The sequence below is a fragment of the Microcebus murinus genome, chromosome 17 (genome assembly GCF_040939455.1).
Source record: "Microcebus murinus isolate Inina chromosome 17, M.murinus_Inina_mat1.0, whole genome shotgun sequence".
Lineage (NCBI taxonomy): Eukaryota > Metazoa > Chordata > Mammalia > Primates > Cheirogaleidae > Microcebus > Microcebus murinus.
Window position 1 is genome coordinate 11,246,375 of NC_134120.1, and position 10,158 is coordinate 11,256,532.

The 10,158-nt window shown below is 37.9% G+C and overlaps 1 pseudogene; it reads left to right on the forward strand.

The window, feature by feature from the left end:
* Window positions 1–6,688: 6,688 nt before the first annotated feature.
* LOC142861726 (uncharacterized) lies at window positions 6,689–6,871 on the forward strand (annotated as a pseudogene).
* The last annotated feature ends 3,287 nt before the right edge of the window (window positions 6,872–10,158 follow it).

Below are 10,158 nucleotides of genomic sequence, written 5' to 3' on the forward strand. Positions count from 1 at the left end.
GGGTAACAGGCTTTAGAATATTGAATTCTAGAAATACGGTGGCAACAGTAAAAATAGACTCTGGGTATTTCTTAAATGCCCACATAACAAAGAAAAAGAAAGACTAGGTAGCAAATTCACACACACAGGGTCAACATTTACATTAAAACTAGGTGCAAAGATATCCACGGAAACCCCCAAATGCAAGTGGTTAGGAAATACCATCAACAGCCTGCATGTAAGCAGCATCTGAATGAAGGAAAACAAAGGAGGAGCAGATCAACCACAGAAGAGGAGAATCCCCAAATGTCTGATGAATATTACTGGAAAGTAGAAGGCAGGACAGTCTGAAAATAGAAGCAAAAATGGGAGAGTTCCCTTTCCAGCACAGGTGAATAAAGAGTTTCTGAGTAAAGTCTGAAGGGTGGTAGCAGTTCAGACCATGTCTATTCTTGAACATATGCTGGCCATGCTTACTCTCAGGATGAGGACATACGGGGTGAAGAAAAACTTCTGGAAGTGGATTCAAAATTGAAGCAAAATAAGGAAAACAGAGATTAACAACAACAACAAAAAAGATTAAAACTAAAGTTTGACAGGGTCTGGAAATATCAGAAGAAAAAACCTGCATATTTTTAAATGCTATCTCAAAACAACAGGAGGGACATATGTGAAGTTAAAAATGTTACCTGAGCTTTCACTCCAGCCTCACACCAAAAGTTTAAAAACAAAAAAAAAACTAAAATCACATTAAAAAGCAAGATAAAAATATGTAGGTAAAATCTCATAAAAAGTTACCATAAGAAAAAAAGAGAACAAATAGCAGAATACTCTCCTTTTAGACAATACAAGGAATATGCTATTCCATAATACAATGAAGTAAAATATTAATGGTTAAGATACTCAAGAAAAGAAAACATGAACCACTTATTTTATATCCAGAAATACTGCCCTTTAATTATAAGTGGTACACAGAACCTGCTATAATTCAGAAGCTACTTTTCCCTTTGAGTACTTTCTAAGGAATCTATTAGAGAACAAACTTTAGACAACAAAAATTAGGAGGAAAATATCAGTTTAAGGTCCAGTGTTCTACATAATTACTTGCAGAATTAAGATAAAACAAAGATTAAAAATGAGAGATTAGAGATTATAGTGACTATATGATCTTATGATATAGATATAAACATTTAATATAGGACAGGGAAGAATGGGATAGCATATTTAAAAATGTGAATCTGCTTTGAGTAGTAATAATTGGTGATGATATAACAATAATATTCTTATTCTGAAAACTGTGTGCATACAATGTGGGATAAAGCAAATAAATAGTCATGGCATATTCTAATTTTGCCATCTCTCATGCCCTGGAAAATTAAGATTTTCAGTGTGATAAACAAGAAATGCATATGTAGGCTGGTGCAGTGGTTCATGCCTGTAATCCTAGCACTCTGGGAGTCTAAGGCAGGAGGATCGCTTGAGCTCAGGTGTTCGAGACCAGCCCAGGCAAAGTGAGACCCCATCTCTACTAAAAATAGAAAAAATTAGCTGGACAACTAATAATAGAAAAAAAGAAAAAAGAAAAAGAAAATTAGCTAGGTGTGGTGGTCTACACCTATAGTACCAGCTACTCAGGAGGCTGAGGCAGAAGGATCACTTGAGCCCAGGAGTTTGAGGTTGCAGTGAGCTAGGCTGATGCCATGGCAGTCTAGCTCAAACAACAGAGTGAGACTCTGTCTCAAAATAAAAAAAAAAAAAGATATGAAAAAAGAAAAGAAATGCATATATAATATAGAAGAAATTAAGCAAAACTCCTATATGTTTGAATTGGAAATATCAATATTAAATCACAAGAGTGCAACTTCCATACACTAAAAAGACTTAAAAACAATAATCTACTCAGGAGCCATTAACATCTCTTCGCCCAAGTTTCAGTCTTGATATATCATGTCTCATAAAAGAAACAGGGATTCCTTGAGAAATAGCTGATTCCAGATATGAGAAAGAAATATACAAGAAGAGTCTGGAACATCTTGTGATACCTAATATCTAGGAAGCTATCAAAAACTAGTGTCATATCAAAAGGACTAAAGGCCAAAAACTGAGCAATTTGAGCTTCAGTGGGAATAAGAATGACAATGGATTTAAGCACATTAAACATGTTTTAAAACCTGAGTAAATAAAGGCAAATGTTAAGCATTTATTCTTTTCTACATAAACTATAATAGTGGGTAACCAAATACTATATGTCTCCATTTAAAACTTTTTCAGGGAATAAGTTAAAAAGAAATAATAAAGTATTACTATTTGCAACCTCCAGTGAATTAATGGTATAGGCATTGAGCATCAGTAGATGTGGAAATGAAATAAAAGTAGCCTGGTATAGTGGCACATGTCTCTAGTACCAGCTACTCTGGAGGCTGAGGTGAGAGGATCACTTGAACCCAGAACAGAAGTTCAAGGCTGCAGTGAGCTATGATTATGCCACTGCACTCCAGCCTGCATGACGGAGTGAGAACCCAACTCTAAATAAAAAAACACAGAAAAAGATATTTTATGTTTCCTGGTGAAAAAACACACACACTGTGTACTCCCCCTAAAGGGATCAAATCTGAGTCTGATCAAGCCCCTCCATTCAGAGACCAATGGACAAAAAATAAGGACAGAGCAATAGTTTGAACCACACCATTTAACTTATGCAACCAGCAACATAGAGACTGCTGGAAACGCTACAGATAAAATGGCTGAGATTGTTCAGTAGTTAAATTTTAAGGAAAGGAAAGAGAATTTTGTACATTAAATGAGACATCAAAGACATCAAACTTATCAAAGATAAATAAAAATGAGCAATACTTTAGGGATGCTCATTTGTCCAATTAAACCACACAAAAATGCAAACAATGTTTGCATTTGGTGTTGGTAGTGAGGACTACCAACATCAGGATGGTGCCTACTTTCAGAGACGGAGGGTACTTCTGGAGCTTGTAGCAAACTTCTATTTCTAGAGCTCAGTGGTGGTTACAAAAGTGTTTGCCTTACAAAATTTCAGTCAGCTACGAATTCTTTATGTACGGTTTTCTGTAACTGTGTTTTACTTTATAATAATAAGGTTTATAAAACACACAAAGAACAGAAGTTATAGAGTCAAATGAATCTGAATTCAAATCCCAGCCCACCACTTTATTATTTGTGAGACTGACAAGTTCAAGTTTGTGTCTGAGTGTCACTTTTCTCTTCAAACAAATATGAATGAAAATGAAGAGCCACTCCCTAGAGTTGTCCTAAAAGTGAAAGGCAGTGATTGCTACAGAGTGAGGCCCTGAGTGGCCACTCTGCTGGCATTACCTCCTTTCCCTCCTCTTCCCATGTAGTTCTTATTTTGCTTTATTGTGTTGTTTCCACCATATACTACTGATAATTTAATTGGATAATATTTTCAGATATGTAAATAAATTGCATGTTTCTGAAGGCCTATTCCAGGTAACCAGAATGTGTCCTTCCAAACTGCAGCTGCATCCTGACAGCAGCGATTAGTGTCCTCGCCCCAGGGGCTGATTTCCACCCAAGCCTCCAATCCCAGAACACAGCATTATAGAACACTGCCTCTTAATTTTGGTTAAAAATAACAATGATGATTAATATTTTGTGGGGAAATAGGTAATAATTAAGTTTTTGATGATGGCATATCATTTATCATAAAAAGCATGAGCCTTTCTTTCATTGAGTAGGAGCATATATTTTTTAAATGATTGATTGTGCAGAGTTGGCTTTAGTAGCCTCTTAATAATGATGGAAACAATTTTATGTAGAAGGTGATGACAACATAAATGTTAAAATTGAGGGAAGTTCTCTGAAACAGTTACTTTAAGGTGGGACTCTAAGAGGAGAAGCCATGACTCTGTGGAAGGAGACCCAGGTCACATTCAGGAGACCCGAGTCACAGCCCTGGTCTTACTTCTGATGACAGCTGTTGTGTGCCAAGTGTTTGCCATGTACTGGGCTAAATGTTTTCCATTTATTCATTCATTTTATCCTTGCAGTGACTCTAAGATGGTCATGTTTCCAGTTCACACGTGTCTCACAGAAATGGCTGCTGATAAAATAAAGGCCACATGTATAGTATAAGGAGGAGCTGGGAATTCAAACCCACCATGGCCTGGCTCTGAAACTCTTACACTTAACTAGGCGATCTCTAGTCCCTTCCGGTGCTAATAGTCTATGATTTACAGAAACTCTTTTCCACATGAATTTCTGAGGATCTACTAACCTGGAGGTCCCCCTCAGTGGCACATGTCCTCTTTGTTTAGTTTATGTGCCTAACTTATTTCAGTATATGAAAACCTCCCTAGTTCTAGGATCACAGAACCTGTGGGGACAAGGTTCTTCCCCCATGGGGGAACATGGGGGAACATGGGGGGATAAGGTCTTCCCCCATGATGACAGCATGCCAACCTCGATGGAAAATGAGGATTTGAAGATCAAATTTGCTAGAAACTTTTCTCAAGCCCTTTTCTATTCCTAGAAATCAGGCTCCCGACATTGAACTTGAACCATAATTCTTTATTTTTTTTCAAAGCAAGAAAGGTTTGGAGACTGTAATTCTTTATATTGTTTACTTAAAAGAAATGAAACACAAACGATGTCACAGGAAGACCAAACAACAATTACATTTTAAATTAGTCACAGGCTTATCAGCTCCTTCAACCTCTTGTAGTGGAAAATAACCCAGAGGACACTGTCATGTAATATTAGGATAACAGGCTTTGAGCGAGTGACATGTTTACATTGCATGACAGAACTGTGTGAATTTCTTCATTATTTTCTGCATGGCATTTTTGAACTTACCTAGAATTATTCAATCCAGTTTACCAGAAGGTTGCATGTTTCTGCCTCCTTCTTTCTAACGGAAACCCTTATTTTCTGAGGTCAGGTCCTCATTACTACCCACACAAACTTTTTCACTCTCCCAGCTGATAACCACCCTTACAACCAATTTTATCCCTGATCCAACAAGTTACTGCCAGATTTACCTTCCTGAGGAGCTGCTCTATTTATGTCACCTGCCCACTGTAAAAACATATAATGTATCTCCTGCTTACAGAACAAAAACAATCAAAATTGTTAATAGGGCCTCTGCAGGCTTTAAACTCTCTTTTCGGCCTTGTTTTCTACTTATTATCTTCACCCAACGTAGGCTGAGTTGACGGAATCTCTGTTGCACAATCTAACTCTGAGCGTTGCTGCCCTTCTCTAGGTTTCTCTTTCTCCACATCTCCATGAGCAAAAACTCTGTGCATCTCTCAAGGCCTTGTTTAGTGGTTCCAACTTAGCAGCATGGAAGAAACCCCTGAGGATCTTCAAAAAAGCATTGCTCCCTTGCCCCACTGCAGCCTATCAGTATCATAACGTCCTGCCTCTGTGGCCTGCCCTACTTTGATGTATGCTGACTTGGGTTCGGAACTTGAACCTAAAGGATGTGAGAACAGCAAAAGGTTGTCAACAGCAGGCACAAACTTTAGCAACGGACCTAAAGAAGAGCTGCTGCTGTGCTGTTCTTGATGGTAGCCAGGACAGTTCACATGTAGCAGACAATTTCACTGGAAATCATTGCTGTCAATAAACTTTCTTGCCTTGGCCAGAAACAAAAGAAAAAAAAGATACATATTAAAAAAATAAAAATAACACACCTTTGATTCTGGACCCTAGGAAAGAAAATACAGCTTTTAAAAGTGAGCTAGAAAAATAGCTACAAAATAATAGTAAAATCCAGCCTTTTAGGTCCAGAACCCTTGAACAAATGATGCTTCTGCATGTAATTTTTAGGAAAACAATTCATTTTCTCAAATCATATGGTTCATTTTTTATAGTTCTCCCCAAACCTCATAGAAAATATATGAGAACTTTGTGAAAGAAAAACATCCACTTCCAAAGCGTTGGGTAGCTCTGGTTGCTTTGCCAAGTAAGTTGTGTAGAATAATGCAGAAGGAGGCTAATATGTCCTTGGAACCCTTTGAGCATTTTTTAGAAGCAGAAGGTAAAATAACACCGCTGCGAAGCCCCAAGCACACTGCATCTTGAGGCTGACATGGCTTTAATAATGTATTACAAAACCATGGTGTCGGCCTAGGAGGAGCGTTGGGGGGCATTTTATTAAGTGAGAAAAGAAGATTTATAGATAAATCACTAAAGAAGAGTTATAGTGAATCAGGTGTTTGCTAACAAAAGGTGTGGAGAACAATATTTTTTCCTCTGCTTTGTCAACATCTAATGCCCATTTATCTCTGTTATGCTGCTCATACATAGTCACAATCACTCTATAAATTCATCACCATGGATTGTAAAGCTTAAGACAAGGTCAGAAAGCTTATGAAAAGAGTCAGTAATCTATCCAACAGAGGGTTGAGAAATGTTAATGGTGGCAACCTGGTGCACAGGGGACCCAGTTTCCATTACAAAAGTGACCAGCCATCAGTCATCATCGCAGTGGGCCATCCTGAAAAATTCTATGAGCTTAAGGTGGAATTTGGGCTCATGCACAGATCAAAGCTGCCAGAAAACAGCTGCTACTGAAATTTTGTGTTAGAACTTTGGCTAGAGTGAATTTCTATGAGAACGCTAAGGCAGATACTCAAGCGACAGAGACATCAGCATGGCATTATGACAGCTGGCTGGCTGCCGTGTGCACCATGAAAACACTTAAGACTGAGCAATACTTACCTGCCAGGGGAGATATCATGATCGCAAAGGTGGTTTTCCCAGGGTGAGGCTTATCACTTGCACTTCCAATGTGTTGACCCCCTGAGACCAAATGTGGGAAATTTGACTACATAATTTGTGGTAGTAGTGGAGAAGGGAAAAAACTAGAATGAGGGTAGACTAGAGCCTTCTCTATCCACTCTCCAGGGGAGAACACATCTTCGTCCATGTGCTCCTTGGGTGAGATCACCTCTCTCCACACTCCTCCTAGCGTGAACCCATCTCTGTCCACACTCCTCCTGCCCAATCATTCCAATCAAGTTCTCTGAAAAGCAGCAGGTTTTTCTTTGCCTCTATGTGAGAGCAGACAGAGTTGGAGAAGATACTGAATCTACCTGGCCTCAGAACCAGACCCTTTTTCTCCTCCCTGTGAGCCTGGGTCTGGTACCTGTGCACTTGGGGTGAGGGCTGCCATGGCCCCCACCAGGTCCTCAGTGAGGAGATGGAAGCAGCTGAGAGGAGCCCCAGTAGAGGGTGTCAAGAGATCTGCCTCTATCTCTTGTGACAGGAAATTTTAAAATATGTGTTTTTAAAATATGAGTCTAATTAGCCCAAAACTTTTTAAATATATTACCCAGAATTGTTTGTTACATGTTGCTATTTTTCCTGATGATAAAAGTGATACACATCCATAATAAAAAAAATAGGAAAAGTATGAAAATGAGTAGCACTTGTCTATGTTTCCAATATTTGAGGTTATAGCTTTTAACTAAAGCTCCATGCTCTCTGTGTGTCTTCAATGCATTGTCAAACAGTGTTGTAACAGTCTTCCCTTTTAGAACATTCCACAGTTCAACTATTAATAAAACTATTTTAGCATAAGAAGTGAGATTTGGAGCTCACTTTTAGCTTTAATTTCCAAATAAAATAACATCAAAATTTACTCCACATTTACTTCCAGAAATGTATTTTTTTCTGTAATTTTTCTTTAGACTTGGGTGTTTGGGAGTAGTGGATAATGATTTCCATAATCTGATCATCACCTACCGATTTCAACTCCTGCTCCAGATTTTCCTCGGTGATAATCTGAGTATATCACTCAAGCTCTTCTTACTCTCTCCAGTCCTACTTCACTCCAAACCATGATCATGGCCCTCTTGTTGTTATTCCAGGCAGAAATAAGACAGGGCTTGCTCTAATTTGTAATGGTTAAAAAAGCCTTACTGAAGACTGATACTGAGAAGGATATGAGGAGAAAATAGTAACAAAAGAGAAATCAATTGAACATCAGGCTCAGATTTCAGCAATCACTGTCTCCAAGGCGCATCCTTTAGTCCATGGTTCAGGAGGTCCCTTTGCCATCACCTTTCCTCTGGGCTATGAAACCTGTCACCTTTTTATCATATCCAGTCTCTCTGAACAAGGCTCTGTCCTTACCATCTATTTCAAGGGCACCAAAAACCAGTTTCATGGCCTTTCTCAATTAAAAAAATATATGTATTTTAACACCAAAATGGTCTCCATGTCCCCAAATAGACAATATTTTTACATTAATTTGCAAAATCATTTTAGTACTGTATTGTCTAGAACTTCGTTTTTATTTTACTTACTTTTATCTAAGACCCGCTTATGTATTTTCTCCCTGAATCAAAATCTACACAGAAAAGTCAATTCAAGTTTTCAAGTAGTAGAAGACAAAGAAACAGAGTTTTTTGAAATAGATTTTATACAATGTTTCAAAGGGGAAGTTCAAGAATTGGGCAAGGGTCTGATTAAGGTCACTGCACTGCCCTCATCATCAGCACTTCTCAAAGTGGAAGGAGGATGATTTGGGTAAAATAGAATAATAATTTTCTCTTTTCCACAGCAAATCTTTCCAGGGTATTATGGCTCGCTTTTCCTCCTATTATGTAAGTATGGTCTAGCTTTGAAAATAAGGCTTCCTGGGGACATTTACTTTTGTTTGTTTGTTTGTTTGTTTGTTTGTTTGTTTGTTTTAGAGATGTGAGTCTCACTATCTTGTCCAGGTTTTGTTTGTTTGTTTTAGAGATGGGAGTCTCACTATGTTGTCCAGGTTTTGTTTGTTTGTTTTAGAGATGGGAGTCTCACTATATTGTCCAGGTTGGACTCAAACCCCTGAGCTCAAGCAATCCTCCTGCCTCAGCTTCCAGAGCATCTGGGACTACAGGTGTCCTCTGCTGCTTCCAGCTCTGACATTGACTTCTTTATTCATTCAGCATATTTATTGCTCATCTATTATATGTCAAGCACTATGCTTAGAAGGGTAAGATAATAAAGTTATAGAGAAAGACAGGGGCCATATCATTAAAGCCCTTGTAGGACATGTTATAGGTTTTGAGGTTTTGATCTTCATCCTGAAAGACATATAAATCCATTGAATAATTGTCATCCAAGATGTGGGAGAACAGAGGCATCTGAATTGTACACTTAAAAAGGGTGAATTTATGGCATGATAATTATATATCAATAAAGATGTTATAAAAACAATTTATAAGCAATGTTTAAATAGAATTACATATATATTAAGTGAATTTCTAATGAAAAACAGAACAGAAAAGATGGAGAAAAACCCTTTCACTCTGTAAACATGTAAAGAAAAATTCATCCCCACTGACATCATACGCCTTGTATTTTATCCTTTAAGACAAAAAAAGACATAGTGTGATTGATGTGGACAGACCATAAAAGAGAAAATTAGAACATTCTGCTTAATAAATATAAAAAGGAAAATATATAAGAGGATAGTATAATATTAAAATGGACTATCAACAATTATTTCAACAACATCAAGCTGCTGAAAATTTGGCAAGAACCCATGAGTCATTTCAGAAAAATATTGGTAATATGTGGCAGAATATAACTGGGCCTGACTACTCTTGAAGACATATCATAATCCACATTCATTTAGCAGGTGAGGCACCATCTGTACAATACTCATGTATCATTAACAGTCATGCTGTAATAAATTACATAATTAAACAGTTTTGCCCAATGTAATTTTGTTAGAAATGAACCTCACTGATGATATCTGAAGTTGTCATGATGGATTTTGGCAATTGTCCTCAATGTCGATGTGCACAGGCACAGAACTGCCTGTAACCCCACACTAGGGGCAAACTGGTATGAGGAAAGTGAGAACAGTCATCTCTGTTAACCTAAGAAGATGAACAGGCAATTCCACACTCCCCTACAGACACAAGTGTGCAAAATTAAAGCTTCTTTATTTTCTTGTGTCAGCTCAACCTAGTGTCCAGGACTATATTACAATATTAGCAGGTCAAAAACAATAGCACCAACAACTCAAATTTGCCCACCCATTTCGTCTCACTTTGTCATTATTGCATTTACATTTGGTCAAGTGTGGATTTCAACTCCTGTTGTATTGCCATTGTTGCTTGGCCTGCCAGCTGTTGTCCATGGTGCTGATTTCCAAACTGACGGATTAGAGGAGACCTTACTTAG